Raw genomic sequence first — 17,256 nt, forward strand, 5'->3', positions numbered from 1 at the left:
GCCAAGCGAAAAGCCAAAAACATCACTGCTCTAGAGGAGATCTGCATGGAGGAATGGGCCAACATACCAACAACAGTGTGTGGCAACCTTGTGAAGACTTACAGAAAACGTTTGACCTCTGTCATTGCCAACAAAGGATATATCACAAAGTATTGAGATGAAATTTTGTTTCTGACCAAATACTTATTTTCCACCATAATATGCAAATAAAATGAAAAAAAAACAGACAATGTGATTTTCTGGATTTTTTTTTCTCAGTTTGTCTCCCATAGTTGAGGTCTACCTATGATGTAAATTACAGACGCCTCTCATCTTTTTAAGTGGTGGAACTTGCACTATTGCTGACTGACTAAATACTTTTTTGCCCCACTGTATAAATACCAGCCATAATAGGACATATTAGAAATGTAGCAGGGCAAAAATGATGAAGTAAACTAAATTATGTTTGCTGCCATCTCCCAATTGATATAAAGGTTATTTTCTTAAAAATACAGCATCAAATTTAGTAAATTAGGATCTTCAGTATAATTTTGCCCTTGGATTCGCAATGGAAGTTATTAATATTAGATTATGGCACTAATTCATCAAGACAAATGTGTTATCACCGGTCTTGATTAGTTTCTATGTTGAGTCAGACACTTCTGATTCAATAAGATAGGCACGCCTCTAAATGAGTCATTTGACAAGTAGCATGCACCTCCCAATGCATCTCACGCAAATCTTGCTCTAATCAGATATTGAACTAAGAGTTGTGGCATAAAGAAACGACTCTGCTCATCATGAATTTGATGAGCGGGTTTGCCACAACCCAGCTCCGGTCAGCTCTGACAAAGTGAATGAAGCTGGGACGTGGCAACCCTGTTTGTCAAATTAGTGTGAGAAATTGGTGCAAAGTCAATATTAATCAGTGATGGAGCTGCACTAGTCTCTAAGGTGACATAGAAATGCCCATGATTTGCAATAAAATTAAGGAGCTAGTGTTACTCATGTGTCACTATGGGAAAGTAAATTGCGTGTAACTTTGTAACCATGAAAAATAAACCACATCTTTCATTTTTATTGGAAAACACTACAAATTTATTGCTCATTCAGACAGATGTCTTGTTTGTGTTTAGTGCAAAAAACCACTAAAAATTGCTTGGTCTTTAAAGGGTTAAACCACAAAATATACTGTAACATTTTAAAGCTGAATCCAGTATGGAATATACATTTCTAACCTTTTTGCATAAAAGAGAAGCATTGTGAAACTTTTTGATAGGGTACGTATGAGAAATAAAATATATATAAATTTACAATAATTTTATAATTGTTCTATTCATGTTGAAGAACTAAAACATTGCTATCAGCAAGCTGTGATCATAAAATACCATTCAGCTGCAGATTTAACTAAGAAATATTATCTTAATTTGCTATTTTTTTCTTTTCTTTCTTTTCTTTCTTTTTTGTCATAGTTGCCATAAAACTAGAATTGATTACTGCTAAAAATACTATAAATCAATTAAAAACTTCACTGAACAAAAGCCTCCTGTATTTTCTTTTTTTCTACAAGCTCCTAATGTGTGTGTTTATAATTGTAGCCATAATACATGCATTTAATGCTTATTCGGGCATGTTTTTTTTCCTATAATCTTTTAATTTCCTTTCCCTTTTCAGCACCATGGTGTTCTTGTCACATTGAAAGCTTATTCTTAAATACTCTAATGTAACATGATAAAAAATAAGAATAAGTTAAAATCCAATACTTGCAAATAATAATACCACATGCTGAAGTAGCACAAAAAGATAATCATTTGCAAAACAATATCAGACAGACTAAGTTTTATGGCAATTCGTATATTTTTGTACCTTACAGTTGAACCATTTAATGTAAACCTTATATATTTGAGTATAAGCTGACCCGAGTATAAGCAGAGGCCCCTAAATTTGCCACAAAAAAGCTGGGAAAACTTATTGACTCGAGTATAAGCCTAGGGTGGGAAATGCAGCAGATACTGGTAAATTTCAAAAATAAAAATAGATACCAATAAAAGTAAAATTAATTGAGACATCAGTAGGTTAAATGTTTTTGAATATCCATATTGAATCAGGAGCCCCATAAGATGCTCCATAAAGTTCATGATGGGCCCCTTAAGATGTTCCATATTAAAATATAAACCATATAATGCTGCACAAAGGTTAATGATGGCCCCATAAGATGCTTCATATTAAAATATGCCCCATATAATGCAGCATAAAAGGTTAATGATGGCTTCATAATATGCTCTTTAGAATAATATGCCCCATAAAATGCTCAATAAAGGTTGATGGCCCTATAATATGCTCCATAGAACAATATGCCCCATATCATGCTCCATAAAATTTGATGGCCCCATAAGATGCTCCATAGAATAATATGCCCCATATAATGATCCATAAAGGTTGATTACATACTCATCTCTTGTCGCTGGGGGCCAGGTGCTGGTGTCCTGAGCAGGCGGGGACACCGGCACGCTATGGGGGCCAGGTGCCAGTGTTACCGATGGCTCAGGTCCCCAGAACTTGCAATATTCACCTGTCCCCATTCCACTGCGGCACCGCTGTCTTCCGGGTCCTCCCACTGTGACTGTTCAGGCAGAGGGCACACACTAAAAAAGGCATCATGCCCTCTGACCTGAACATCACAGCCAGAGGACACGGAGACACAGCCTGGCGGTGGAACAGGGACAGGTGAATATCGCATGGCTCACTCTCCCCCAATTCTACTCACCCTCCTGGCATGGTCTCAGCACTTCCCTGCTTCTCAGTTGCCCCGAGGCCTGCAGCTTGCTCCTGTGTTGAGCGGTCACGAGCTACCTCTCATTAAAGTAATGAATATGCGCTCCACACCTATGGGAGTGGAGTCACGTGCATATTCATTACTTTAATGAGCGGTACCAAGTGACCGCTGAACACAGGAGCAAGCTGCAGGCCATGGGACAGAGATGCAGGGATGGAGACCAGAGATGGTGCAGAGGAGGGTGAGTATGATCTCTTCGGCGGCTGCAGCTGCTCCACCACTCCCCATCCCTCCGCTGGTTTTCTGGCGTATGACTCGTGTATAAGCCGAGGTGGTGTTTTCAGCACAAAAAAACATGCTGAAAATCTCGGCTTATACACGAGTCTATACGGTATATTGCATGTACTGCAGAAATCTAGATATGCACACCATATATATAAAGATAGTAGCCTATTAACCTCTTAATGACCAGAGATATTTTTGGTTCTGCATTTTCATTTTTTGCTCCCCTTTTTCCCAGAGCCATAACTTTTATATTTTTTGGTCAATATGGCCGTGTGAGTGCTTGTTTTTTGCAGGACGAGTTGTACTTTTTAACAATACCATTGATTTTAACATATCTTGTACTGGAAAATGGGAAAAAGGTTCAAAGTGCAGTGAAATTGCAAAACAAAATTGCAATCCCACAGTTGTGGATTTTTTTGCTATATTCACTAAATGCTAAAACTGACCTGCCATTATGATTCTCCATGTTATTATGAGTTCACAGAACTCAAACATGTCTGTTATTTTTTATCTAAGTGTTGAAAAAAAATCCAAACTTTGCTAAAAAAAAATTGCACTATATTCCGATACCAGTAGCGTTTTTATTTTTCGTGACCTCGGGTTGGGTGAGAGCTTATTTTTTTGTGTGCCGAGGTGACATTTTTAATAATACAATTTTTGTGCAGATACAGTCTTTTGATCGCCCTTTATTGCAATTTAATGCAATGTTGCAGCGACCACAAAAACACAATTCTAGCGTTTTGACTTTTTGTCTTGCTACGCCATTAATTGATCAGGATAAACCTTTTTTGTAAATTCTTTATTTTAAAATTTTTGAAGTTTTTGAACATCACCATTAAACACAACACCAATTCTCAGGTACAGTTGGCGACATATTAAATAGTGTCTGGTTTAGGGCGAGAAGGGAGGAGAAAATAAGGAAAAAATAGGTAGGGGAGGAAAGGAAAAAAGAAAGGGAAGGGGAAAAGGGTACATATTCATATACAATATCAACAACATTAACAATAACAACATGTGGTTGACAACATGAGCACAATCATTGAATGGGTGCACTTCAGAAAATAACGCATCTCCAAGTATTACAATTGGGCTATCTAATATGGGGTAGTGAGGCTAGGAGACCCAAAACAGAAGCCACCTAATTCAGTAGAACTTAACAAAACAAAAAACTCTAAAATGTTCCTAAAGAGGGTTGTCTTCTAAGTACCTATTCCAAGGGGCCCAAGTCGACACGAAAGCTCTATGATTATAAATTTCCCAGCTAGACAGCTCCTCTAAACGATAAATCTGATTTATTTTCGCATACCATTCTCCCAACGTGGGAGGAGCTACATCCTTCCAATGTGTAGCTATCAACTGTCTCGCCGCACTCAACATCAGTGGAAGAAGCCCATGTTTTTTTGGTAAAAAATCTTTTGACGGGCATGAAAGGAGAGCTTCCGTGGCTCTAAGATCAACCTTTATTAATCCTAATTTTTTGAGAACTAGCTCAACTCCCTCCCAAAAAACTCGCAATCTAGGACATTCCCAGAATATATGCGTATGATGTCCTCTAGGATTGAGGCATCGCCAACAATCATCATTATCCACGAGGCCTAACTGGAACAACTTAGCTGGAGTTAAATGCCACCTTGTTAATATTTTATAAGAATTCTCCTGCAAAAGTACACATCTGGAAAAACCCCGAGCATTTGACAGCATTTTAGATATTTGATCCTCTGTAAACGTGATATTAAGTTCAATTTCCCACGAGTGTATAAATGAGGGTTTAGAATGTACATTCGGAGAGATGAGATGTGAGTAAATGCGGGATATAATTTTCAGCCGTGGTGATGGAAGTTTAATCATAATATCTAACCAGGACCAATTAGATTTAGACGGGAATCTCCGTCCAAACTGTAAAAGTATGCGTTTGATGTGTTGTTTCTGGAGAAAATTTGTTGGTTGGGTCGATGCCCCCTGTGGCCAAGACCCCTCCCGCAAGGTGTTATTACCATAAAAACTATTTAACGTTTCTCTAGGGAGGTTGGACCATAAATTGTATGGATCTTGAAAGTCTAACTCTAACAAATAGGGAATTGAGCCAATCGGTGTCAATGTGGAGGGGAAAGTATCTTCCGGGAACTCTCCCATTACGAATCTTTTAATACGCAACGTAGTTGCAGTTACGTCATCCAACCTAAGAGAGGCCGGCGGTTTAGCCCTAGTCCAGAGATACGGCAAACCTCTCGGGCCCAATAAAGCCCAGTCAACACTATCCCCCTCCTCCCTTTCAGCACAGGACACCACCTTTAACCATCTACTGAGATGAATAGCCTTATAATATAAAAGAAGGTCTGGAACCCCCAACCCTCCAAAAGAGATAGGGCGAGAAAGAAACTTATATGGTAACCTAGCCCTTTTATCTTTCCAAATAAATTTTCCGATAAGGGATTTTAATGTTCCAAAAAATGTCAGGGGAATCCGAATCGGAACCATGTTCATGGTATATAGTATAATAGGCATTATATATGCCTTAAACACATTAATACGACCCATCCAGGATAAAGTGGGTAAGCTATACTTCTGCATCAGGTTTTTGACCTTTTGAATTAAAGGAGTGTAATTGTCATGGAATAGGTTGGTGGGGTCTCTAGTTATCATTATTCCCAAATATCTAATAGAATTAGTGGCCCAAGAGAATGGAATCTGCGTACGAATGGTGGAGGTCTGAGAGTGAGGGAGACCAATGTTTAGCACTTCAGATTTTGACAAATTGATTTTAAAATTAGAAAGGAGACTAAAATGATGAAAGGCCTGAAGGATAATTGGAAAGGCCTGGGATGGATTGGAGATAAGGAAAAGCAAATCGTCTGCGAAAGCTAGAGTCTTAAGTGACCTCCGACCCACCGTCAACCCCTCTATACGTTGGTCTTGTCTGATGCTTTGTATCAAAGTTTCTATAACTAAAATGAACAAAGAAGGCGACAAGGGGCAACCCTGTCTAGTCCCGTTGCTAATCCCAAAACTATCTGACAGGGTGCCGTTGACTCTGACCTTGGCCGTCGGTTGAGAATAAAGCGAGAGGACTGCTGTTATATATTGAGGAGGGAAGCCAAACTTAATCATTACTTGTTCCATAAACCTCCAGCTCACTCTATCGAAAGCCTTCTCAGCATCCGTCGACAAGAGCATCAAGGGCATACCCCGAGTCTTAGCAAACATTATAGACTGAATGACTTTAGTAGAATTATCCTAACCCTCCCTGCCTCTTACAAAGCCTACTTGATCTGCATAAATTAGCTTAGGTAAGAAATTGCTTAATCTGCCCGCTAATATTTTAGCCCACATCTTGATATCTGCATTAAGCAGTGATATTGGTCTGTAGCTAGTGCACAGATTGGGATCTTTACCCTCCTTAGGGAGGACTGTGATGTATGCCTCCAAGGATTGTCTAGGGGGGAGCTGGCCTGCTAAATAGGAATTAAACAAAGACACTAGGTGAGGTAACAGTGGTTTTATAAACTTTTTATAATAGATAATGGGAAGACCATCTGGGCCCGGTGCCTTTCCGTTCGGAATAGTAGAAAGAGTGTCTAAGATCTCCGTAGGGGTAACTGGGGCAGTCAACAAGGACTGACCTTCAAGAGTTATTTTAGGGAGATGTAACGAGGTCAAGAATTCTTTTATTTTTGCTAAGGCTGTGACTGGCTCCAGCATGCTATCAGGTGTATTTAAATTGTATAAATTTTCATAAAAGGTTTTAAACTCCCTGGCAATATCTGCAGTCCCAAGAATTGAAGAGCCATCTAAAGCTCTAAGTTGTCTAATAAACGTCTTTTCCTTTTGTTTCTTAAGTAGGGATGTCATAAGCTTACTACTTTTATTGCCATGGAGATAAAACTTCTGTCTACTTCTCATATAAATTTTTGCTGATTGAATGTTTAAAAGGTTTTTTAATGAGGTTCTCAGATCTGTCAGTTCCGACAATATTTTATTTACCTGAGATCTCTTATGTAGTCTCTCGAAGGAACTAATTTGATGTAGAATAGACACAACCTTTTTTGTTCGCTCTTTTTTCAAATAGGAGCCTAGGGCTATAAATTCCCCTCTCATTACTGCTTTATGAGATTCCCATACCATAGGCAAGGGCGGGCCTGAGTGCAAATTATTTTGAAAAAAGAAGTCAAGAGTGCTTGTCAGTTTTTCAATGTGAGAATCCGAGTCCAAAAGAGTCTCATTCAGTGACCACGACCCAGCCGGCCGTGGTAGAGTTTTTATCTCTATGTCAAGAAAAATGGGAGCGTGGTCTGAGAGAGAAATGATATCTATATTAGCTTTCCTAACTAATTGGAGATTAGCTGTTTGTATCAGTAGGTAATCAATTCTGTGATAGCTATTATTCGGATGGGAATAAAAAGTGTAATCTCTGCCCGAAGGAAAAAGCGTTCTCCAAGGGTCTATCAGATGCAATTTTTGTAATGAAAGGTGTAATCGTCTCAGCGCCCTCTGAGAAAGAGCCGATCTGCCCGTCGAAGTATCTAAGGCTGGGTTCAAAGATACATTTAAATCCCCTCCCACCAACAACAGACCCTCAGTAAAAAGTTCTAGAACATTCAATGTTTTACACAGCCAACCTATCTGGTTCCTATTTGGGGCATATAAGTTACACAGGGTAATCTTAGTGTTAGCCAAAAAGCCCTTAATTATAATGTACCTGCCTTCTGAATCCGATAAACAATCGCTCAAAATAAAGGGAACATTTTTCTTTATAGCAATACTCACTCCACCCGACGCTGAACCGCCCGTACTGTGATACCAAGTCGGGTAGCGAGATCTAGACATATCTGGGACTCTCCCTTTTTTAAAATGTGTCTCCTGCATGAAAACTATACTAGACTTCTTTGAGTGCAAAAGATTCATCACTTGGCTTCTCTTATTCGGAGAGCGTAAGCCCTTTACATTATACGAGGCCACAGTTATAGTGGCTAGGTTCACCTTATCACCCATAGTTTGTTAAAGAAAGTAATAAAAAGGATTCCTCCGTCATCAAACCACCGAAATTAAAAGAAAAAAACAAAAAGATGAGAAAAATAACAAAAAACCTAAAAATTATTAAGATAAAACATGAGAAATACAACAAGAACCAACTACCTGTCTGTGGCAGAGGCAGGGGGTCAAAAATACCTCCCATAACAGAACAGGAAAAAACATTTCTGACACACGAGTGGCATATGTTAACTTATACGGCAATTGAATGATATCAACACCTGAGTAAATGTCAAACTTAGCAAGCTAAAATAAGATAGAGCATGTCCGAACGGGCCGAGGGGTCCGGCTCCAGTATGGAAAAAACAAATACAACCGGGAGAATCACAAGAAAGCTCAAGGGGGTATCTCCTTTTCCGTTCCAGATTTCCCTCTTTTGGGAGTCAAGCGTCTCTTTCCCAAGACCCAGTCCCCCTGTCCTCCAGTAAAAGCATGGACAGGGGGAGGTGTGCGATGATCCATGTCTAGAGGTAGCCAGGAAGGAATGTCCATAGGGGCAATGCCAAAAGCGTCCCATATTTTGGGTAAATCTTCAGGGGTCCGAACCATTATTTGCCTACCATCTCCTTGTATAGATATACCAAACGGAAACAGCCATTTATATAAGATTTTACGCGAGCGTAACACCTCCAGGAGGGGCCTTAGGACTCTTCTTTTTGCAAGGGTCGACGGCGCAACGTCCTGATAAAGATGAATAGCAGATCCCTCATAAGAAAGATTTTTAATGTCTCTTGAAGCAGACAAAATAGCATTGGTATCCAAATAACTCAATAGGCCGCAAATCACATCCCTCGGAGGTTCCGTTGGTTTCGGCTTTGGTCTAAGCGATCTATGCACCCTTTCTATTACAATTCGGTCACATGTTTCTTGTGGGATTAAGAGGGCAAAGATCTCTTTAGTAGCTTTTTCTAATATCTCTGTGGAAACACTTTCAGGCAAGCCTTTTATCCGTATGTTCTTTCTGCGACTCCGATTTTCCTGATCCTCAAGGGCCAGAAAAGAGTTGTTAAGCTGTACTCTGTGGTAATCTAGATGCTCTCTCATGGCATTGGAGTGGCTAATGATAGAGGACTGAGAGGACTCCAAAGACTCCACTCTATTACCAATGTGTAACAAGTCCGCTCTCATACCAGATATTTCATTAACCAATGGTTTCATAGCCTGTGCTAATAATTTTTTAAAAAACGATCTAGAAAGTTTCCCAGAGTCTGATTGAGTGACATCGCTGCCAGAAGCATCGTCACTGGAGTCTGAGTCCTCGGCATGCTCCTCCTCCACAACTTCTACAGGGAGCCTTTTAGCATTAGGCTTAGACGTAGCAGATTTGTTTTTCAAAAATTTATCCATTTCACCCTGTTTGCTTCGATACACCTCCGCAGCCAGCGGTTTTGCACGCTCTTTATTAGTTTTGACCATTTTGCTCAATTGAAGCGTGCCTAAAATTTACCACCCGTGCGTCAAGAAAAGTCTAGTACAGCATTTTTCTATATAAAAATAACCCCATGTAACTTGGAGGGCGAGGGGTTAATAATTGGAAACATCCACGGGGATCTGCTGGAGCCGGTAGAGACAGGGTAGCGCCAACTCTCCACTGCTGCGTTTCAGAAAAGACACAATGTTCTCCTCACCAGGGTCTCATAAATCAGCAGACAGCAGCACTTCTATGTGGGGGGAGCGATATCCCCCGTTCCAAAAACAACTCAGGCCTTGCAGAAAGTCTCAGCAAAACCGGGGGCCGTCAACAACCTGTCTGGCCCAGAGCCAGCACCCTCCTCCACCGCATGCAGCGACAGCAATCCCCGCAGGCCCCACAGACAGCTCACCGGGGGTTTCCTCTCACCGCCTTGTGCTCCAACGGGCGAGACCGCTCCCTGTTCCGCGGTCTCACACCTCTACCAAGGGCCTCCTGCGGTCCGGATCTCCAGGTCTTGTGCTCAGGGGGATATATAAAGATGGCGCCCGTCTCCCTCCAGCGCCGCAGCACCCTCCACGAGGCCGCTCAGCGCTCCGGTGCCACGTCTCCACACCACCCCTCACCTTCTTCTCCAAGCCCGGGGTACTCTAAAAATCCTTTTTGCCGCTTTTATCCGGGCCAAATAAGGCAATGTTGTGGCTAGGAGCGGGAGCTGCCATAAAACACATCCTCCCTGTGTGAGATCCAGGCCACGCCCCCAGGATAAACCTTTTTTGATAGATCGAGCGATTCTGAATGCGGCAATACCAAATATGTGTATGTTTGATTTTTTTAATTGTTTTAATTTGAATGGGGCAAAAGTGGGGTGATTTGAACTTTTATATTTTTTTATATTTTTTGAAAAACATTTTTTTCACTTTTGGCATGCTTCAATAGTCTGCATGGAGACTAAAGCTCCCATAACCCGATTGGCTCTGCTACATACAGGCGATGATCAGATTGCCTGTATGTAGCAGAATTACTCACTTGGGTGGCGCTCATAGGAATCCAGCAGTGACAACCATAGAGATCTGCATGAGACCTCTGGTTGTCATGCCTACCCATCGGTGACCTGTGATCACATGACGGGGGTCACAGATGGGCGGATTTCCAACGCGATTGCCGAAAGTGCATGTTAAATGCCGCTGTCAGCGTTTGACAGCGGCATTTAATGGGTTGATAGCCGCGGGTGGATCGTGATTCCACCTGCGGCTGTCAAAGGGAGAGTGTCTGACATTAGCATACTATTACGCCCAATGTCAGAAAGGGGATAAAAAGGCTGTGTTCACACTCCCATGTCAATTTTCAACAAGTCACTTCCTTCTGATACTAGAAGTCTAGAATGTAGGTTACAGGAAAAGATCACATGGTCTGTTTAGTCTTTTTATAATCTTATCTTTAAAAAATTAAACACAGTGGACCCATACCAGCAGATAACAAAGCTCTCCAAACCATAACTGATTGTGGAAACTTCACACTAGACTTCAAGCAGCTTGGATTTTCTGTCTATTCACTCTTCCTCCAGACTCTGGGACCTTGATTTCCAAGGTCTAGTGTGAAGTATCCATAATCAATTATGGTTTCAGGAGCCATGTCATCTGCCAGTGTAGGTATACTGTGTTTTATCAAAACCAAAGTCAGTGCAACTGTCTACCAGGAAATTTAAGAGCACATAATGCTTCTCTCTGTCAACAATCTTTTTGGAGATGGAAATTTCTTTCTCCAGCAGGACTTTGCACCTGTCCAAACTACCAAAAGTACCAATACCTTGGTTAAAAACAACAGTATCACTGTGCTTGATTGGCCAGCAAATACATTTGACCTTTACCACATAGAGAATTTATGGGGCATTGTCAAGAGGAAGATGAGAGACACCACATGATTGGAATACAAGACTAGAAGGATACAACTTATTTGCAAGAAACAGACTTGATAAACGAGGAGGGGGTGTCGCATTGTATGTTCGAAACGCGTATATCTGCACAGAGATTGAAGCTTCAGAGACTGGGAGTTCTGTGGAAACTGTTTGGGTAAGAATACAAGGACAGAACAATGGAAAGGACACCATTGTAGGCATTTACTACAGGCCGCCTGTGCAAGCCGAAGATATAGATGAACTCTTTATGCATCAGATGGCCAAGTTCTCCAAAAAATATGACATAGTTGTCATGGGAGATTTCAACTATCCAGACATTTGTTGGGAATCTCTCTTAGGCAAAACTAACAGGTCAAGGAAATTCTTATCCTCTCTTGCTGACAACTTTATCTTCCAAAAGGTAAGGGAGAAAACAAGGGGAACTGCTACCTTGGATCTAATCCTTATAAACAGGGAGGAAATGGTTGAGGAGGTAAAAGTGGCTGGGACCCTAGGAGGTAGCGACCATGCTATTTTAGAATTTTGGATTACTAGAGGTGGAAGACCTGTGAAGACTCAGACGTCAAGGTTAGATTTCAGAAAGGCAGATTTTAAGGGATTCAGAAAGAGAATTGGAGGGATCCAATGGCTGGATATCCTTAAAGACAAAAATGTCCAGGAAGGATGGGAAATCTTGAAAAATGAAATTCTCAAAGCACAGTTGTTAACAATTCCGAAAAGAGGGAAGAATAGGAAGCATTTAAGGAAACCAGGATGGATGAACACAGAACTTAAGCACATGCTAAAAAGGAAGAAAAAAATGTTTATAAAATGGAAAGAGGGAGGCATATCTAAAGAAGAATATAATGCTGTCTGCAGAACCTGCAGGGCACAAATCAGATTAGCTAAAGCTGAAAATGAACTGAGGCTTGCAAGAGATGTCAAAAGCAATAATAAAGGATTTTGGGGATATGTCAAAAGTAAAAGAAAAGTCAAAGATGCTATAGGATTTTTACAGGATGAAAATGATGAAATGGTAAGACAGGATGTTGAGAAGGCTGAACTTTTAAATTCCTATTTTGCATCTGTTTTCTCTCAGAAAGGAAATGCAACATCAACTGTTATTCACTGTCCTATTAAGGGAATGGAAGAATCCAGGATATCTATAAACAGAAAGATAGTGAGGAAACACTTAGCTAACCTAAATGAATTCAAGTCTCCAGGTCCAGATGAATTACACCCCAGAGTACTGAAGGAGATAGCAGAAGAAATTTTTGAACCCCTCTCCATAATCTTTGAAAATTCTTGGAGAACAGGAGAAGTGCCAGAAGACTGGAGAAGAGCAAATGTTGTTCCTATCTTCAAAAAGGGGAAGAAGGTGGACCCAGGCAACTATAGGCCGGTGAGTCTGACTTCTATACCAGGAAAGATCTTTGAACAAATTATTAAACAACATGTATGTCAATACCTGGATAAGAATGAAGTGATTAAACAGAGTCAGCATGGGTTTCTAACTAATAAGTCATGTCAGACTAACTTAATTTCCTTCTATGACGGTATCACTGATTGGGTGGATCAAGGAAATGCTGTAGATATAGTATATCTTGACTTCAGCAAAGCATTTGACAAAGTCTCTCATACAATCCTTATTGAAAAAATGACTAAGTATGGAATGGACAAGGCAACTGTTAGGTGGATTCATAACTGGCTTAGTGATCGGACCCAAAGAGTGGTTGTAAATGGCTGCACATCCAGTTGGAAGAATGTCTCAAGTGGGGTACCACAGGGCTCTGTCCTGGGCCCTGTATTGTTCAACATCTTTATCAACGATTTAGATGAAGGAATTGAGGGTAAACTGATTAAATTTGCTGATGACACAAAGCTAGGAGGGATAGCTAATACTAGAGAAGAGAGAGAGAGGATTCAAAAAGATTTAAATAAACTGGAGAAGTGGGCAGCAACTAACAGAATGGTTTTTAACAGGGAGAAATGCAAAGTACTACATCTGGGCAATAAAAATGAAAAAAGCATATATAGAATGGGAGGAATAGGGCTAAGTGACAGCACATGTGAAAAAGACTTGGGTATACTAATAGATCACAGACTGAATATGAGTCAACAGTGTGATGCAGCAGCAAAAAAGGCAAATGCAATTCTAGGATGTATTAACAGAAGCATACAGTCTAGATCACGTGAAGTCATTATTTCCCTCTACTCCTCTTTGGTCAGACCTCATCTGGAATATTGTGTCCAGTTTTGGGCACCACATTTTAAAAAAGACATCAACAAACTGGAGCAAGTTCAGAAAAGAGCGACCAGAATGGTGACCGGTCTGCAAACCCTGTCTTATGAGGAAAGGTTGCAGGATTTGGGAATGTTTAGTTTGCAAAAGAGAAGACTGAGAGGAGACTTAATAGCTGTCTACAAATATCTAAAGGGCTGTCACATTGTAGAAGGATCAACTTTATTCTCATTTGCACAAGGAAAGACTAGAAGCAATGGGATGAAACTGAATGGGAAGAGACACAGATTAGATATTAGAAAAAACTTTTTGACAGTTAGAGTGATCAATGAGTGGAACAGGCTGCCACGAGAAGTGGTGAGTTCTCCTTCAATGGAAGTCTTCAAACAGAGGCTGGACAGACATCTGACTGGGATGATTTAGCGAATCCTGCTTTGAGCAGGGGGTTGGACCAGATGGCCCAGGAGGTCCCTTCCAACTCTACGATTCTATGATTCTATGATTCTATGATTCTAAACACCAGACCCAGCAATGCAGAAGAAGGCTGATGGATGCTATCAAAGCAACCTGGGCTTCCATAACATCTCAGCAGTGCCACAAGCTGATCGCCTCCATGCCACGCCACTTTGATGCATTAATTGATGCAAAAGGAGCCCTGACTAAGTATTGAGTGCATTTACTGAACATACATTTCAGTAAGACATCATTTTGGATTTTAACATAATTTTTTCAAGCTGGTGTTATAAAATATTCTAATTTACTGAGATAATGACTTTTGGGTTTTCACTGGCTGTAAGCCATAGTCATCAACATAAAAAGAAATAAACATTTGAAATAGATTAATCTGTTTTTAATGACTATATCTAATATATGAGTTTCACTTTTTGCATTGAAGAACTGAAATAAATAAACTTTTTGATGATATTCTAATTTTGTGAATTTTTGTAATTTTTCTAGTATGTTTAGCCCAGACATTATTAACTCCAATAAGGGGTTGTCCATTATGATTATAACCCCTTTTTAAATGAAGTAGTCCTCTTGCAAAATAAGGATAACATATACTCACCTAAAGCGCAGGTTCCATTCCAGCATTGTCATTCCGCTTGTCTGAAGTTCATCCAAAGGAAATGAGAGTTCCGCAGTCCAATGATTGGCTGCAGGCCTCACATGGCATAACATTGTTATGCGAGCCGCATGAGTCCTGGTGGTGGGAAGTGAGCTTTCGTTTTGCAAGGGAGACCACTAAATTTATAGATGGGTTGTCCAGGTATTATGTTAAATATTAGGCATGCTCAGATGCCGAGGTCAATAGCCCTGTGCCTCTTTGGTCTTCCTTCTGCTTCCCTGCACTATCACTTAATCCTTCAGACAGAGAAGTGTGAATATATTATTGTCAAATTGAATTCTATTACATTTTTTTAAAATTTCACATTTGTCAAAATGCTGATTTTTTGTAAATCACTTTTGCATGGATTCATCAAAATAGCAGACACTGGACGCCATTTTTCTGAATCAGGAAGGGCTATCAAAAGTTTAAAAAATTTTAAGAAATCCTTAAATTCACCTTACTGATACCCTTTCCTGTCCTTTTGCCCTTCACCATCACCTGTCTGGTCCTCATCGCATCTTTTGATCACTGCTGCAAGAGCTGTAATCTTTAGTCCTTTTACATAAGTCAAAGGCTTCCAGCTCTGATGAGGCCTGTGATGGTACTAGGACTTTAGCGCTCGCCACAGCAATCAGAAGGTGCAATTAGGACTGTATAGATAACGGTGAGGATCGTAGGGGTCAGACAGATGAGTGGTGAGGTGAGAGTAAGAATTTTAATTTTGTTTTTTATATCTTACGTTTATTATGCTTTCGGGTCTGGAGAAATCACAGAGCATAATAAGGAAATTAAATTTGCAGATAAAAATTTCTCTCTGAATTGAATTCCCGGCCAAAATCCATGTGAAGATGCATAATCAAATCTGATCTGCTAATATTTATTTTCAGGGAAAATTCAGATATATTTGCAAAACCGTAGGGGCCACATGGTGTTGAAAATGAAGCAATTATGTCCTGTAGGATTAAGCCATTGTGCATTAAAACAACAGAAAGACCAAAGAGGACATGAACTGCTGCTGTTTAAAGCTGCAGAAAGTCTGCTGTGTGTGAACCCATATTAAGTTCAGTTGTGGTTTCCGTTTGCTGCCATACGCATGACATATAAATAAATGCGGCGAGTAACCTTTACTTTTGGCATCTTATGAGTTCCATCTGGTAAATGCTGGGTAGATGACACACACAGTAGTTTCTATAAAAAGTGACAATGGTGTATCATATTTATCACGTCAAAGAAATATGGGCTCTTTGATAAGTAGAAGTCTCAAGATGTAACTTCAATGATCTTGAAACCGGCTAGAAATGATGAACAGGTGTTACACTTGTAAGATTCAAAAGAAAAATGACTAGTGAAAAGAGAGTGAAGGAAGATAGGTCAAACATCTGTAAATGACAGCTTACAATGCAAAAACCATATCTCATTTCACATGATTAAATAAATGATGGTAGATGTTGTTTCTGTTCATAATTTAAAATCTGTAAAATGACATGCTAGAAATGTATGTATAAAATGAGTGAAAAGAGGTCTGTGACACATAATAATTTTTCAGATCAGTGAACTCTCTGGAGATTGAGGCTCTTGATTCACCACCTGTCTACTTGGCTGCACTCACTGCTGTCATGTTTTCCCATGCTTTTTCATCTCTTTTTAATCTTCCTCTTTTCCAGATCATGGCATTTATTTATTTATCTAGTTTTAAAGAAATAGAGCATCTTGTTCTAGTTGTGATTTTCTGACTTGTTCTAGTTTCATGTATAAGATCAAGTCATATGATGAAAAATAGAAATTCCATTATGCTTCTTTTGTGATTGTGATTTTCTGACTGTGGTTGGAGAAGGAGTTTACGTACCTATACTGACTACTTATTCTATACGCACTGTATTAATAATGTAGATTTTGCAGCATTTCCAGAAAAACTCATTAAAATTACCACCCGTGATGGAAAAAAGCAAAAGGTTATGTTCCCACAATGAGCTTTTGGTGAGTATTTGACACTGCAGATTTCGGCACCTATTATTTAATCACCGCTAGTCACTGAAGCTGGTCTCGCAGCCGAGCTGGACTGCTGTGACCTCAGGACCGTTTCAAAATGCCAGTCATGAGGTCACAGACTGGAAAAAAAGTCATAGCATGCTGTGATTGTAATCTGAAATCGGATCACATCCCACAATAGAAGTCAATGGGTGCGAGAAAAAAATCACACAGCACTCGGACCATGCGAGTGCTGTCCGATTTTTCACACCGATCGCATTTGAAAAGCCAGCAATTCATATGCGGGTACAGTAAAATCACACTGACAGGTTAGAAAAGAATAGATAGAAAAGATATATACACATAGAATACATATATATATATATAGATGTCAGTGACACACACACATGTAAGAAAAGCCCGTAATTCAGCAATTGCGGTAGTGTAAAATCACAGCAGGAGCCAACAGAATAGAAGAGATGGATTACATACAGTAAATACAAATAGAATAGGTAGATATATGGATGTCAGTGACAAATACAATTAGTACAATGAGTGTACA

This window comes from Dendrobates tinctorius, unplaced genomic scaffold (assembly GCF_039654945.1).
Source record: "Dendrobates tinctorius isolate UK_male_01 unplaced genomic scaffold, ASM3965494v1 ptg000064l, whole genome shotgun sequence".
NCBI lineage: Eukaryota > Metazoa > Chordata > Amphibia > Anura > Dendrobatidae > Dendrobates > Dendrobates tinctorius.